General features: G+C 40.8%; 1 protein-coding gene across 2 annotated transcripts in view; it reads right to left on the bottom strand.

Annotated features, from left to right (window-relative positions):
- TMEM144 (transmembrane protein 144) overlaps positions 1–10,064 on the bottom strand; it is a 48,989-nt gene extending 38,925 nt beyond the window's left edge. Inside the window, exon 1 of one of the 2 annotated variants that reach the window (XM_040251656.1) lies at positions 9,858–10,064. The gene's annotated coding sequence lies outside the window, so the exon portion shown is untranslated. Of the gene's footprint in view, positions 1–9,608; positions 9,751–9,857 lie in introns of those variants that run through there. The other variant, XM_040251657.1, reaches the window with a different exon arrangement.
- Between the last annotated feature and the right edge of the window lie 7,617 nt (positions 10,065–17,681).

Genomic DNA, 17,681 nt, shown 5'->3' on the forward strand with positions numbered 1-17,681 from the left:
AAAAAAATCAAACAAACAAACAAACAAAAAAAAAACAAGCAAACTTTATCTTCAGAGTTTGAAAAACCTAACTTCTTCTAAGATCTGGCTACAATTTGTATGATATTTTAGAGAAATTCTCCTGTGTGGGTAGACTGGTATAATGAAGATTTGTGGGCCAAAATTCTATTCATTTCAATTGGGTCTTGTGACAATTAAGTGACAGAGCACATGTGAAGACAGAAGGTACATCGTACCTTCTGAGCACAAGCTCTTCTGCTATTTGAAACACAAGCTTAAGGGCATAATTAAGTTGTATTGTTGCTACATACTCAGGATCCCCTAGAGGTAGTGTCATTTATCTTCATCAGTAGCACCCTTTCAGTGTGCAATAGTTCAAATAGTTTAGTTCATCAAACTATCTTTTATGAATTAAAAAAAAAAACTGAACAGATAGAAGAATCTCCTACAGACTTCAACAATCTCCTAAATCTCTTGAAGGTAGCCAACACGGTGGAGCGGGAAGATTTTGAACTCACCTTCTCTCATGTACACACCAATCTCACAATTATTTACAGACAAACTATCAGTGAAAGTGACCTGAATACTAGCAGAAACAATCTTTTACAACTAAAGAAATAAAGAAGGAACCACAAGGGGATTTCCTTGTGGTCCAGTGGTTAAAACTCTGTGCTTCCACGGCAGGGGGCATGGGTTTGATCCTTGGTCAGGGAACTAAGATCCCACATACCATGAAGTGCAGCAAAAAAAAAAAAAAAAAAGAAAGAAAGAAAGAAAAAAGAACCCAACAAGGACGGGAGGAAGGGTGGAGACACAGTAGAGTTGAGACCCATACCTGTTTGTAGGTGACCAAAAAAGAGTATGATAATCATAACTTCTGGGATTCTGCCAAGGTGAGGGGCCCAAGTCTCACACTGGGCTCCCCAGACTGGGGCTCCTGCATGGGGAAGAGGACCCCATGCTTTGGAGAGGACCCCTCCAGCTTTGAAGGCCAGAGAGACTTGCATTTGGGAAACCCAGAGGGCTGTAGAAAACACAGACTCTGCTCTTAAGAGGACACACACAAAATCTCACATGCTCCAAGACCCAGAGCAGAGGTTGTCATATGAAAGCAGCTGGGTCAGACCCCTTGCTAATCTTAAAAAGTTGCCTGGTGAGGAAGGAGGCAACTAACGCTTACTCTGGGGATGTAGATGTTGACAACAGCCATTTTTGGGACCTCAGTCTGCCAGGAAGATGCTGGAAAGCATCATTTTGAAATCCTCCCACTAACCCGGCCTCACCCAAAGGCCTGCTGGCACCATTCCTGTGATGACCCAGGCCAAGCAACCAGCAAGACAAGGACATAGCCTAACCCACTAGCAGACCAGTAGCAGCCATAGGTAGGCCCCTGCTTAGTCCCCAGTATTCCCAGGACTTGACCCTGCCTACTGACACCAGCACTGGGGCCACCAGGACCTGGCCCTGCCCATTGGCAAGTCCAGACTAACTCCAGAACCTCTTGGCTTGCAGCTAGCTACCACAGGACTTGACTCAGCATTAGGGGGTCCTAGAGCTAGTCCTAGCCCACCAGTAGAACACATGAGATTTTGCATTAACCTTTTAAAAGCAAAGTCTATTTCCACCAGTGCAGAGCACTAGCCCCATGATCTCCCGGTCCACTTCAGTCAGCTGCGTTAGGACCTGGTCTCACCAACCAGCAGGTGGGCAGCAGCCCTGGGATGACCTGGGCCCCATAGCCAACCATGCTGGGACTTGGCCCCTCCTACCAGTGGCCAGTAGTCTAGGCACTAGGCAGGGCCTGGCAAACAACTGATTTGAGGGCCAGCCCCACCTAGCAGTGTACCCACAGTAGTTGGCTTTAACACAACAGAAGGGCTCATGCAGTCCACATAGGGGGCACCACTAGAGCTCTGGTAATCAGAGAGGAGTGTTATGCTGGGATGCATACTACTTACGGCTACTTCTCCAAGATCAGAAAATATAGCCAACCTACCTAATACGGAGTAACACAAAGAACTGGAAAAATGAGGTGACAGAGGAATAGCTTCAAAACAGAAAAACAAGATAAAACTAAACAAGCAAAGCTAAGTGAAGTGAAGAAAGAAATTTACCCAATGAAGAGTTCAGGTAATGATCATAAAGACACTCAAGGAACTTAAGAATGGATGAAACAATAGGAATTTTAACAGTGAGCTAAAAAATCTGAAGAACCAAAGAGAGGTGAAGAATACAACAATTGATATAAAAAGTACACTAGAGAACAATAACAGTTGATGATTAGATGATACACAGGATGGGATCAGCTAACTGGAAGACAGAGTAGTGGAAATCACCCAAGCTAAACAGAAAGAAAAAACTGTAAAACTAAGGAAAGTTTAAGAGATCCTTGGAACAACATTAAGCATCTAACATTCACATTGGGCTCAGTCACTTCAGTCGTGTTTGACTCTTTGCAACGTTACGGACTGTAGACCCCCAGGCTCCTCTGTCCATGGGATTCTCCAAGCAAGAATTCTGGAGGGGTTTTCCATGCCATCCTCTAGGGGATCTTCCTGACCCAGGGATCAAACCTGCACCTTTTATGTCTCCTACACTGCAGGCAGATTCTTTGCCTCTGAGCTACCAGAGAAGCCCGGTACTCATATTAAGTGGTCCCAGAATGAGAAGAGAGAGAAAAAGGGTAGAAAACGTTATTTGGAAAAATAATAGTTGAAATTTACAAACAGCTCATGTAGCTCAATATGGGGGAAAAAAATCAAAAAAAGGGCAGAAGACCTATAATATGATCCAGCAATCCTGGGCAGAGAAAAATGTGGTTCAAAAGTATACATGCACTGCAGTGTTCACTAAAACACTATTTACAAAAGTCAAGATATGGAAGCAACCATCAACAAATGAAAGGAGAAAGATATGATACGTATATACAAAGGAAGATTACTCAGCCATAAAAAGAATGGAATAATGCATTTGCAGCAACATGGATGGACCTGGAGATTATCATACTAAGTGAAGTAAGTCAGACAAAGACAAATATCATATGATATTGCTTATATACTCAATCTAAAAAAAAAAAAAACTGATACAAATGAACTTACTTACAAAACAGAAAGAGACTCACAGACTTAGAGAACAAACTTATAGTTACCAAGGGAGGAAGGTGGAAGAGGAGGAATAGTTAGCTTGAGATTGATAGGTATACATTGCTCTCTTTAAAATAGATAACCAACAAGGGCATATTTTTAAAAAAATAAAGAATAATAATAATAGCTGAAACTTTCTATAACCTTGGAAAAGAAACAGAAATCCAGACCCAGTAAGCAAAAACATCCCAAACAAGATCAAATCGGAGAGGTCCACACTAAGACACATTGTAAACAAAACAGTAAAAATTACAGATAAAGAGAGAATATTAAAAGCAGCAAGGAAAAAGCAACTAGTTACATACAAGAGAACTTTGCAGGCCACAGGGAGTGGCATGATATATTTTAAGTGATGAAATCAAGATGGCTTTATGCCAGGGATGCAAGGATATTTCAATATCCGCAAATTGATCAGTGTGATACACCACATTAACAAATTGAAGCATAAAAACCATGTGATCATCTCAATAGATGCAGAAAAAGTTTTTGACAAAATTCAATATCCATTTACAATAAAAACTCTCAAGAAAGTGGACGGAGAGGGAGCAAACCTTGACATAATAACAGCCATATATGATGAAACTGGGGCTTCTCTGGTGGCTGAGAGTTAAAGATCCGCCTGCCAGTGGAGAAGACACAAGAGATGCAAGTTCGATCCCTGGGTCACAAAGATCCCCTGGAGAAGGAGATGGCAACCCACTCCAGTATTATTATCTGGAAAATTCCACGGCTAGAGAAGCCTGGCAGGCTATAGTCCATGGGATCGCAAAGAGTTAACACGACTAAGCATACCTACACACTCAGCTAGGGGGTGATATGTGCAGCAGGCACAGGCATGAAGAATGTACAGCTAACAGCACTCAATGGTGAAAAGCTGAAATCATTTCCTCTAAGAATAGGAACAAGACAAAAGAAGCCCACTCTCATCACTTTTATCAAATGCAGTATCGGAAGTCCTAGCCATGGCACTGTGGACAAGAAAAGAAATAAAGGGAATTCAAGTTGGAAAGAAAGATGTAAAACTGTCACTGTTTGCAGATTACATGGTAATATCTATGCTGCTGCTGCTGCTGCTGCTGCTAAGTCGCTTCAGTCGTGTCTGACTCCGTGCGACCCTATGGACAGCAGCCCACCAGGCTCTTCTGTCCACGGGATACTCTAGACAAGAATACTGGAGTGGGTGCCGTTTCCTTCTCTAAAAATGCATCAAAAAAGTGAGAACTAGTATATGAATTCAGTAAAGTTGCAGGGTACAAAATTAAAATATAGAAATCTCTTGTATTCCTGTACACTAGTAATGAACTATCAGAGACAGAAATTAAACAATCCCATTTACAATAGTATCAAAAAGAATAACATCTCTAGGAATAAATCTAACCACAGAGGTAAAAGATCTGTACTTGGAAAACTATAAGACACTGATAAAATTGAAGAAGACACAAATGGAAGGATATACCACGCTCATGTATTAAGAGACTTAATGTTGTTAAAATGACCATACTACCCTGGGCAATCTACAAATTTCATACAATTCCTATCAGAACAGCATGGCATTTTTCACAGAAGTGGAACAAATAATTCTAAAATGTGTATGGAAACACAAAAGACCCCAAAAAGCCAAAACCATCTTGAGAAAGAACAAAGTTTGAGTTATTATGCTCCCTAATTTCATACAATTAAGCTGCAGTAATCAAAACCATATGGTACTGGCACAAAACTGGCACACAGATCAATGGAACAGAATAGAGAGCCCAGATATAAACCTACAAACACATAGTAAACTATTTTATGACAAAGGAGGCAAGATATATAAAATGGGGAAAAGAAAACCTTTTTGATAAATGGTGTTGGGTAAACTGGACAGCTACATGAAGAAATATCAAATAACTGTTGTGTACCTGGAAATAACAGAGTGATATAAGTCAACAAAGCCAGTGGAGGTGATGGAATTCCAGTTGAGCTATTTCAAATCCTGAAAGATAATGCTGTCGAAGTGCTGCACTCAATATGCCAGCAAATTTGGAAAACTCAGCAGTGGCCACAGGACTGGAAAAGGTCAGTTTTCATTCCAATCCCAAAGAAAGGCAATGCCAAAGAATGCTCAAACTACCACACAATTGCACTCATTTCACACGCCAGTAAACTAATGCTCAGAATTCTCCAAGCCAGGCTTCAGCAATACGTGAACTTCCAGATGTCCAAGCTGGTTTTTGAAAAGGCAGAGGAACCAGAGATCAAATTGCCAACAACTGTTGGATCATGGAAAAAGCAAGAGAGTTCCAGAAAAACATCTATTTCTGCTTTATTGACTATGCCAAAGCCTTTGACTGTGTGGATCACAATAAACTGTGGAAAATTCTTCAAGAGATGGGAATACCAGACCACCTGACCTGCCTCTTGAGAAACCTATATGCAGGTCAGGAAGCAACAGTTAGAAATGGACTTGGAACAGACTGGTTCCAATAGGAAAAGGAGTACATCAAGGCTGTATATTGTCACCCTGCTTATTTAACTTCTATGCAGAGTACATCATGAGAAACGCTGGGCTGGATGAAGCACAAACTGGAATCAAGATTGCTGGGAGAAATATCAATAACTTCAGATATGCAGATGACACCACCTTTATGGCAGAAAGTGAAGAGGAACTAAAAAGCCTCTTGATGAAAGTGAAAGAGGAGAGTAAAAAAGTTGGCTTAAAACTCAACTTTCAGAAAACTAAGATCATGGCATCTGGTCCCATCACTTCATGGGAAATAGATGGGGAAACAGTGGGAACAGTGTCAGACTTTATTTTTTTAGGCTCCAAAATCACTGCAGATGGTGACTGCAGCCATGAAATTAAAAGACGCTTACTCCTTGGAAGGAAAGTTATGACCAACCTAGACAGTATATTGAAAAGCAGAGACATTACTTTGCCAACAAAGCTCTGTCTAGTCAAGGCTATCGTTTTCCAGTGGTCATGTATGGATGTGAGAGTTGGACTGTGAAGAAGCCTGAGCGCTGAAGAATTGATGCTTTTGAACTGTGGTGTTGGAGAAGACTCTTGAGAGTCCCTTGGACTGCAAGGAGATCCAACCAGTCCATTCTGAAGGAGATCAGTCCTGGGTGTTCTTTGGAAGGATTGATGCTAAAGTTGAAACTCCAATACTTTGGCCACCTCATGTGAAGAGTTGACTCATTGGAAAAGACTCTCAGGCTGGGAGGGATTGGGGGCAGGAGGAGAAGGGAACGACAGAGGATGAGATGGCTGGATGGCATAACTGACTCAATGGACATGAGTTTGAGTGAACTCTGGGAGTTGGAGATGGACAGGGAGGCCTGGCATGCTGCAATTCATAGGGTCACAAAGAGTCAGACACGACTGAGCGACTGAACTGAACTGAACTGATAGGTCAACTATATCTCTATTTAAAAAAAAATTAGCCACTGGGAGGAAATATGTCAAAACAGCAAAGACAGTTACCACTGGAGGGTAAGGATTATGAGTGAATTGTAAATTTTTACTTGATGCTTTTATGTGTTTCTAGTAGAACATATGGGCTCCCCTGGTGGCTGAGCTGGTAAAGAATCCGCCTGCAATGCAGGAGGCCTGGGTTAGATCCCTGGGTTGGGAAGATCCCCTGGAGAAAGGAACGGCTACCCACTCCAGTATTCTGGCCTGGAGAATTCCATGGACTGTATAATCTATGGGGTTACAAAGAGTCGGACACAACTGAACGGTATAGCAGAACATATGTTGCTTATAAAATGAGAAACAAAACAATGTCATTAAGAATGAAAAAAATTAATCTCTTAAATCCCTTCAAGAGTAATGTCTTTGCAAAATACCTTCAGGACCATCTGAAAATCCAAGGTCAGCGGTTGTGTCCTGCACGATACTATAACCAGCTACTAGAATAAAAGGTGCAATGGCACCCCACTCCAGTACTCTTGCCTGGAAAATCCCATGGATGGAGGAGCCTGGTAGGCTGCAGTCCATGGGGTCGCTAAGAGTCGGACACAACTGAGCGACTTCACTTTCACTTCTCACTTTCATGCATTGGAGAAGGAAATGGCAACCCACTCCAGTGTTCTTGCCTGGAGAATCCCAGGGACGGGGGAGCCTGGTGGGCTGCCATCTATGGGGTTGCACAGAGTCGGACACGACTGAAGCAACTTAGCAGTAGCAGTAGCAGAATAAAGGGAAGCAGCTAACTAGCTGTCTGTGCAATCGGGTAGCCATGGGTCACATAAGGATAACTACATTTTCATTAAAATCAATTAAATTTAGCAAAAGAAAAAATTTCAATTCCTTAGTTAAATTAACTACATGTCAAGTGCTCAATGGCCACATAGAGCCAGTACCTATCACAATGGACAGTGCAGATTGTATGCAGAACATTCCTATCACTGCAGAAAGTTCTACTGGACAACACTCCTAAGCTTATTAAAAAGCTCTGGTTTACTATGAAGAAAAGGACCAAAACTCAAAGAGCCAAGACCCAGACATTTTTCACAAGATAATATCTGGAAAAGGTTATTGAACATAATTCACTTTTTTAGCTGTAAAAGCTACATGAGAAAAATACAACAGTCATTTTATCACAAGAGGTAACCAGAGTCATGCCACAATACCACTCTGAAATCATATTTGGCACAATGACCTTTTGTTTCACTCACTTCTGTATATAAATCCTCTGGAATGTAATTTAAAACAATCCACCTCTTCCCCCCCGCCAAATTTAATATTATAGTGATATCTTCCTATGAATATGTAATGAATAAAGCATTTTATACATCTAAAATCACTTTTATTATTTTATTTTACAATAATAAACATTTACTTTCAAGGTGTTTCATTTTGTTCACTGTCAAAGAACAATGCTCTTTTCAGAGAATATATACAACTATCTACTTATCTTCTTTGGTATTATTACAGGGATAACTTCAATACTGATCAATAAATTTTAGTAAGAAAGCTATCTATTTGAAATTTTGTGTGCTTTCTTAAAATGAAACAAAATGCTGGTCAGACTATATCTTCCATGAGGATGTAGTTGAGAAAGAGGTGCTGACATATTTAACACTGACAGACTAAAAAAAGTCAATAAAAATACTACAAATCTTAGATGCAAAGAAAGTTTCAGCCCTGTGGTTACCATCAGTGGCTTACATGAGTTTGGTTCAAAGATCAAGCTGGTGGATTGTTGCTAAATATCAGAGGCAATAGTTCAGAGAAACAGGAGATATCCAGGAAAGATATCACAGGACTAAAGAAACATGATTAGTTTCAGCTAAGAAAGCAATTTTGTTTCCATTTTAACTAAACTCAAGGAAGGGGCTGGGGTGGGGGTGGGGGAGTCAGAATCCTTGATAAGCACATTGCAAAAAGAATGCCCACCCTTAAAAAACAGCAAAGTGAGCAAAAAGATGGTTCTATTGAAGAATACTGAAAGCCCAAAACCGCTTAGATTTCCTTGAAAGAATAACCTGGTATGCTAATCACAATGGATACACTGCATTTTGACTGCTGGGTGAACATTAACTGAGTTACTTAGTTATTACGGGCAGATACAGACAAATGAAGTTTACTGCATGCGCCTCTGGTACATTGCAGAAAGCATGCGATCTAATCTCATCGTGGGTTGGCAACGTTTATTATCTTTAAAGAAGAGTCTATTCTTTCTAAATCAATGAAATTTTTGTGGAAAAGAAAACACCACTCTAGCACATTACTCCTAGGTTTTTTTTTGTGTGTGTGTGCAAACTTAGCGAGTTAACCGGAGAAGGCAATGGCACCCCACTCCAGTACTCTTGCCTGGAAAATCCCATGGGCGGAGGAGCCTGGTGGGCTGCAGTCCACGGGGTCGCTGGGAGTCGGGCACGACTGAGCGACTTCATTTTCACTTTTCACTTTCATGCATTGGAGAAGGAAATGGCAACCCACTCCAGTGTTCTTGCCTGGAGAATCCCAGGGACGGGGGAGCGTGTTGGGCTGCCGTCTATGGGGTCGCACAGAGTCGGACACGACTGAAGCGACTTAGCAGCAGCAGTATCGAGTTAACAAGGCTCAAACTTTTAATTATAATGTTTAATTTAATTTAAATAATGAAAATATTTAAATTAACATGCTCTAAAGTTTTTAAATGGCTATTTACTGATATATTGTTAAAGAATATTTATTTATTTTTGTTGTAGCACTTTTGATTTACTGAATAGTACTTCTTTAAATCTCTCATGGTAATTTAAACTTTTTCCTCTAAATCCCTCCTAGCAATTGAAAGCTTTTCCTCTATTAATTCTCTCCTAACAATTTAAACCTCTATAGAGACCTTTTTTTTTGGCTAGTCTTTGGTACGCTCTGATCAATTTTGCTTGCTCCACTTCACCTAAGATTTCGGTTTTAGTTTCATGTTAATTTCCTCAAATCTCCTGGCAGGCTGCGCCGGTGTCTTGGCTAACATTAGCAGTCTTGAATTTACTTACTCTGAGACTTGTTTTTTGTTTTTTATTTCAATCAGGAGCATGTTCTAAAAAATCATCGGACCCTCCCCTGCCCAGCTACCCGGGTTTCCTTAAGTTGCTGTCCTCACGCTGCTCGGTGCTCCAGGCTGGGCTGAAATCCCCTGGCGCTCTGCAGCGGCACAGCCGCCTCCCCAGCGCAGATGCCGAACCAGCACCGCCTTACTCTTCCGGCGCCCAACCAGCCTGGACTTCCTGCGCGAACTTCCTTACCTGTTCACCTGCAGAAAGTGAAGGCAGGGCTCCTGCACCCACGTTCCCAGGCTCGTCTGGCCTCCTTTCCTGCCCGGGAGGCAATGACCTGCACACCTTGCCGCAGAGGACCGAGAAGAACTTAATAAAGGAGATCCCGGACCTGCGGGGCGTTAGGTTGGGAAACACCTTCCTTCAGCTGCCGGGCAGTGCAGGTCACGTGACTTTGTTGTGCGGTCGACAGGCCCCTTGTCAATCAACCAGCAAACTAGAAAGGCTTTTGTGTATTTTAAAACGTGATTGTTTTAGGGAACTCAAAGTGTCACCCTCACTAAATCTCCCAGAGCATGCTGTGATTGATACTGTTAATGGATAAAAGGGCAAGGAATTTCACAACTGTTAAAGATTATCTAAATCTGCATTTTCTTTTTTACAGAATGTGAATAAATTCATCTGAACCACCAATGTCACAAATATCTCTTGTAACATCACAAGATTTTACTTGATATCACCACCCTTTATAAAAGCTCCCAGACCATTTATCTGTATATTTATTGGGTCTGTTTTGAGGAGCAGGTGAGAACACATCTACTAGACTCAAGCTTGGCTGCCCATCACAGTCCTCTGGGGAGATTTTCTGTTTTGTTTCATTTTTTAAAAAGACTAATACCTGGGGGATTTCCTTGTGGCTCAGTGGAGAGGAGTCGACCTGCCAAGGCAGGAGACATGGGTTTGCTCCCTGGTGAGGGAAGATCCCACGTTCCATGGAGTATCTAAGTCTGTGCACCACAACTACTGAAGCTGTGCTCTAGCCTGGGAGCTGCAGCTATTGAAGCCTGCCCTGTGCCTACAGCTTGCACTCTGCAACAAGAGAAGCCACTACAAGAAGAAGCCCCCGCTCACTGCAACTAGAGAAAAAGACTGCACACAGCAACAAAGACCCAGGGCAGCCAAATTAAAAAACAAAACAAAACAAAACAAAAAAAACAACTAATACCTGGACCCCGCTCCAGGCCAACTGAAATATAATCTCTAGAAGTGTAATTGGGACAGATTTTCTTTTAAAAGTTCCTTCAGGTCAGTCTAATGTGAAGCCAGGATAGAGAATCCCATTCTAGACCAATAGTTGTGAAAATTATGTTGAATTACCCAGAGAATGGGTCACTAAGCATCTTAGGGACGTCTTGATTTAGATTTTGAGAAACACGGCTCTAGCCCCCCACTGTCAGAGATGTGGCCACAAGCTGAATTTAGCTATTTAAATTTAAATTAGGATAAAAAATTCAGTACAAGTAGCCACATATGTGGATTACAGACCATTTCTATTCCTGCAGAAGTGTCTAGTGGACAGCACTGTCCTGGACTGTCTGTCCTGGGGATCAGCCATGACTTGTGCTCAGTCTACCCTCGTGAAGATTCCAGAATAGCAACAGACAGAGCTATGAACACACAGGTTCGGAAAGAGGAAGTTCAAGGAAGGCATCTCTGAGGAAGTGACTTTGCACTGAGACATTTCAACGGTTGGTAATGGTTGTGGAGTTACAATGAGAAAGCCTAAGGACAGTTCAAAGACAAAGGAAACGCTGGAAGGAAGTCTTGTTTTAAATATCAATCACATTTATAAGCTATCAGTGTAATTAAGCCGATGGGAAGGTAAAGTGTCATCCCATTTAAAGAATTAAAGAAGCTAAGGCTTTTCACTTCAGGGAAAGTACAAATTTAACAGTTCAGAAAAACTGTGGAGAAATAAGTTCCCCTTTCCACATATCCATACTCACAGACACACATATACAAACTCTCTCTCTCTTCCAAAAACACAGAGCCTAAATACAACCTAGAATTGCTTCTTTTTGTGATTACAAAAGACCTCAGTGAATGATCACATGACACGTCACCGCTTCCCTGGTGGCTCAGACGGTAAAACGTCTGCCTCCAATGCGGGAGACCCAGGTTCGATCCCTGGGTCGGGAAGATCCTCTGGAGAAGGAAATGGCAACCCACTCCAGTACACTTGCTTGGAAAATCCCATGGACGGAGGAGCCTGGTAGGCTACAATCTATGGGGTCACAAAGAGTTGAACACGACTGAGCGAATTCACCTCACCAGATTCATTGAGAAACCGAGACTCCCATTGTTGTGAATTCCCTAAAATCTGAGTATGAGTTAGGGACTGAGTCAAGCTTGAGGACACATTATGGAATATCCCTCTCCAGGGCTTTTCACATCAGGCTGCAGAGACACCTGAAACATGGACAATCCAGATGCTTTTTTCAAGTTCTTTCATGTACATTAATGCCTGAGCATGAAGTTTTGTGTTGAAGGAGTCTTGGTAACCTCTAGAAGATGTGGCTTACCTTCACCTTCTGACCCTTTATCTTGGCAAAGTCCTTCATTCTCTCTCAACTTCAGTTTTCTAGTATGTAAAATGCCAATAATAAGACCTGAGTACTTTGCCCTTGTGAAATAAAATTCATATTTTATGGCAAGACAGGGATTCCCAGATAGCTTAGGGGTAAAGAATCCATTCTTTTGCTATTGCAGGAGACCATCACAGTCCTCTGGGGAGATTTTCTGTTTTGTTTCATTTTTTAAAAAGACTAATACCTGGGGGTTTTCCTCGTGGCTCAGTGGAGAGGAGTCCACCTGCCACCTGGGTTCGATCCCTGGATCAGGAAGATCTCCTGGAGAAGGAAATGGCAACCCACTCCAGTATTGTTGCCTGGAAAATCTCATGGATTGAGGAACCTAGCAGGCTAAAGTCCATAAAGTCACAAAGAGTCGTACATGACTAAGTTGCCCACACATACACATACATGGAAAGACAAGAAAATTTTAAACATAAAATTTCTCCTCTGACCATTGACTGCTCCACACCCTGCATTGTGGATGTGCATTTTTGCATGGACCAGACCTCCCAAATCAGCAGGAACACTTCAGTTAAGTTCAGTTCAGTCCACCTCTTTGCAACCCCATGGACTGCAGCACACCAGGCCCCCCTGTCCATCACCAACTCCTGGAGTTTACACAAATTCATGTCCATCAAGTCGGTGATGCCTTCCAACCACCTCATCCTCTGTCGTCCCCTTCTCCTCCCTCCTTCAATCTTTCCCAGCATCAGGGTCTTTTCAGAGGAGTCAGTTCTTCGCATCAGGTGGCCAAAGTATTGGAGCTTCAGCCTCAACATCAGTCCTTCCAATGAATATTAAGAACTGATTTCCTTTATGACTGACTGGTCTGATCTCCTTGCAGTCCAAGGGACTCTCAAGAGTCTTCTCCAACACCACAGTTCAAAAGCATCAATTCTTCAGCACTCAGCTTTCTTCACAGTCCAACTCTCACATCCATATATGACTACTGGAAAAACCACAGCCTTGACTAGACAGACTTTTGTTGGCAAGGTAAATCTGCTTTTTAATAAGCTGTCTAACTTTTCTTCCAAGAAGCAAGTGTCTTTTAATTTCATGGCTGCAGTCACCATCTGCTGTGACTTTGGAGCCCCCCAAAATAAAGTCTCTCAGTGTTTCCACTGTTTCCTCATCTATTTGCCACGAAGTGATGGGACCAAATGCCATGATCTTAGTTTTCTGAATGTTGAGCTTTAAGCCAGCTTTTTCACTCTCCTCTTTCACTTTCATCAAGAGGCTTTTTAATTCCTCTTCACTTTCTGCCATAAGGGTGGTGTCATCTGCATGTCTGAAGTTATTGATATTTCTCCTGGCAATCTTGATTCCAGCTTGTGCTTCATCCAGCCCAGCATTTCTCATGATGTGTGCTGCATGTAAGTTAAATAAGCAGGGTGACAATATACAGCCTTGACGTACTCCTTTCCCGATTTGGAACCAGTCTGTTATTGCACATCCATTTCTAACTGTTGCTTCCTGGCCTGCATAAAGATTTCTCAAGAGGCAGGTCAGGTGGTCTGTTATTCCTATCTCTTTCAGAATTTTCCACAGTTTGCAGTGATCCACACAGTCAAAAACGTTGACATAGTCAATAAAGCAGAAGTAGATATTTTTCTGAAACTCTCTTGCTTTTTTGATGATCCAGCGGATGTTGGCAATTTGATCTCTGGTTCCTCTGCCTTTTCTAAATCCAGCTTGAACATCTGGAAGTTCATAGTTCATGTACTGCTGAAGCCTGGCTTGGAGAATTTTGAGCATTACTTTACAAGCATGTGAGATGAGTGCAGTTGTGCGGTAGTTTGAGCATTCTTTGGAATACTTGCTCAATCATAAAGAGTAACATTCTTCCAGCATTGATAAGACAACTCCTTAAAAGATAACATTCTTCTCAATCTTGTAAAGGGCCACGTAATCTACTATGATGATGTTTAGTCTGGATTATGTAAACTGTCAATAAGATGTCATTTGATATATAGCTCTCTGTCTCAAAAAACTTATGTAACTGTGCTTGACTTCTGAGATGCTCTTCCTGGTAATAATCCTCAAAGTGGGCTCAAATAAAAATTTTCATTTCTTTCTTTGATTGATAATTTGTGTGGTCAAAAGATATAATGGATATAAAATATTATTATTACGACTTTTGGTTTCTGCTCTGACATATGAAGATCTTGAAAACTGTCACTACTGCCACAATAAGAAAAAAGCTGAACCAACTGAAAATCAGTGATTCTTTTTACACCTGCCAGAGAACTGAGGTCATCGGCCAAATCACCTGTCTGGAAATTGAAGCAGACAATCCCAGCTGACTAGGAGCAGAAGCCACTGTGGCTAGTCACGGATAGGGGCAGTAATCAGAGGACAGCTTGAGACCAAGTGTGAACTTGAATGAGAGTGGAAAACTCTGAGGCAGCAGGATTTAGGCTTAGGTCAACGCCCATACTTTCATGATTTTTACCTTGAGGAGCTCTACCAGTGTTTCCTGTGAAGATAAGAGAGGAGTTCCCTCTTGGGTCCGGCAAGGAGGAGGAGCAATAGCTTTGAAATGCACATAGAACTTCCTGTGCCTGAAACAAAGACTGCACGAACACTCAGTCGCTCAGCCATGTCCAACTCTTTGTGACCCCATGAACTGTAGCCCGCCAGACTCCTCTGTCCATGGGATTTCCCAGGCAAGGATACTGGTGTGGGTTGCCATTTCCTTCTCCAGGGAATCTTCCCCACCCAGGGATCGAATCGGCATCCCTCACATCTTCCTGCAGTGGCAGTCGGACTCTTTACCACTGAACCACTTGGGAAGTTGAAACAAAGCTCGTCCTCAAGGGTCATTTCTGTATCAGAGCTCTATCTGACCTTGAGTGAGAATAATTAGACAACTTCTGCTCCTTCAAGTCACGTGAGGAGAAAAAGAACTGCTGGTTCCCACTTGGATATTTGAAGATTTTGCAAGTTGTCATGCCTGTCATCACAAGAAAGCTGAACAACTATTCATAGCCCAGGGATTTCAGCTCGCTAAAAATGGAGATTTAATCACAAGATGCATCCCCTTCCCAATTCCTTATGATCGTATTAAAAGTTTTCCAGTTGCAGTAGCAGTGGATTATAACTGAGAGCTGCAGGACACAGACACAGTTCAGGAAGAAGTTTCTAAGAAAACAAAAGAGCAGACAAGACAAATGGCATTAAAGGAAAGTGAAACCTCTGCTCAGCAAATATTAAACACAGCTTAACTTGTGGCCATTTTGACATAAAAGCTCACACTAAAGACTTGCTTATCTCAGTTCCTATTACCTGATACATTATGCCTGGCTTGTAAAAAAATTTTAACACATGCTGAAGGGTGAGCAGTCTGAAGAAATAGAGCAAGCATCAGAAGCAGGCTTGAAATTGGTAGAGGTTTTGAAATTATCAGAGTGGGAACTTAAAATACTTACAATTAATATGCTAAGAGGTTTACTGGAGAAATTAGACAACATGTAAGAACAGATGTGTAACATATGCAGAGAAATAAAAAACTCTAAGGATCAAAAGAAAGTGCTAGGAAACAAAACACTGAAACAGAAATGAAGAACACTTTTCACAGCTGAGAAATATTCCATGAACTTGAATGTATGTCAATAGAAACATCTCAAATTTCAGTATAAAAACAGATTTTTTTTAAAAAAAGAACAATATTCAAGAACTATGAAAAATTACAAAAAAGTGTAAAATAGAGGTAATGTGAATACCAAACAGAAAAGAAAGGATACGAATATTTGAAGTAATAGTGCCTGAAAATTCTCCAGAATTGATGGCAGATACCAAACCAGAGACTCATGAGGTTCAGAAAACACCAAATAGGATAAATACAAAATTATCTACATGTCAGTATATCATATTCAAATTGCAGAATGTCAGACAAAGAAAAAAAATACTGAAAAAAGCTGGAGGAGAAAATTACCTTACCCATGGCAAAGCAAGAATAGAATTACATCAGATATCTCTCCAGAAACCAGGCAAATGAGTGGAATGGAACATTTAGAGTGCTGAAAGAAAAATCCACCAATGGATAATTCTGAATCAAGTTAATTCATTATCCTTCAAAAGAGAATAGGAACTAGACTTTCTCAGACCAAAAAAAAAAGGAGGGGGGAGGATCTATCACTACTAGATCTACCTTGGAAGAAATATTAAAATAAGTTCTTCATAGACAAGAAAATGATATAGTTGGAAACTTTGATCTACATGAAGAAAGGTAGAACATGAAAAAAATAATGAATAAAAGTAAAAATAAGATTTTTATTCTTAATTTATCTAATAGATAACTTCAAAATAACAATAGCAACAATATATCTGATAGGGACAGAGTGAAGGGACAAAGTAGGTGATTAAATTGTTAATCCCACTAGAGGGTTTAAAGTAAAAAAAAAAAAAAAATATATATATATATATATATATATATGTAAAAGACCCCTGTAAGTTAATGACCATTCAAGAAAACAAGTTTGCTAAACCACAAAGCCAACCATATTTGCTTAGCAATAAAACCATGCAGTAGAAGCATGAGACATTCCCCAATACAATAAAGCCAGTGGTGCCTGAGAACTGCTCACTGCCCAGTGCTCAGTAAGTTAATGATCTCTGTGACATGCTGTCTGCACACATACAAAACAATAATTTCTGGAACTAGCTTGACCATGTAGGGACAAGGAAACTTCCTGCTCAACCTGGAGGAGAAACTGCGTACTCAAGAGAGACAGATAAGGTCTTCCTCTCCCTCTCCACTTTTCCTTTGATTATAACACTGTAGCCCAGTAGGTTCTCAGAGCATAGCATTTCTTGCCCACCTGCTTGTAAGCCTCACAAGCTTCCTATTCTAATACATCACTTCTTATCTACCACTTTGCTCTCATTGAATTCTTTACACCGAGACATAAAGGACTATGGTAACGAAGTTCTTTGGAGCACTCCTGAAATGACACTTAAAGATTTCACATTGGGTGATTATAGCTTATGGGTAAGTGAAATGAATGACAGAGTATTATAAGAGATAGGAAGGAGGAGCTAGAAATAGTTTATAATAAAGAAATTGCATTACCTGTGGAGAGGTATAGTGTTATTTGAAAATGGATTTAGATTAGTTCTAATTGTACTGTATACTCAGGCAATTCTTAAAATAATTGTGCAGAAAGAATAATTAATATGCTAAGAGAGGAGAGAAAATGGAATCACATAAATCCTTAATTAAAACTGAAAAAAAGCAGACGGGGAGGGAAGAAAAAAGAAAACAAAGCACAAAGGCAATAAGTAGAAAAAAATTTATGGTAGATATCAATCTACCTCTATTAATAATCACTTTAAATGTGAGTTGTTTAAATACATCAACAATAAAATAAAGACTGACAGAGTGAATAAAATATAGGACTCAGTTACATGTTGTTTACAAGAAACCAACTTTAATTATAAA

Source organism: Oryx dammah, unplaced genomic scaffold (genome assembly GCF_014754425.2).
Source record: "Oryx dammah isolate SB20612 unplaced genomic scaffold, SCBI_Odam_1.1 HiC_scaffold_12, whole genome shotgun sequence".
Taxonomy (NCBI): domain Eukaryota; kingdom Metazoa; phylum Chordata; class Mammalia; order Artiodactyla; family Bovidae; genus Oryx; species Oryx dammah.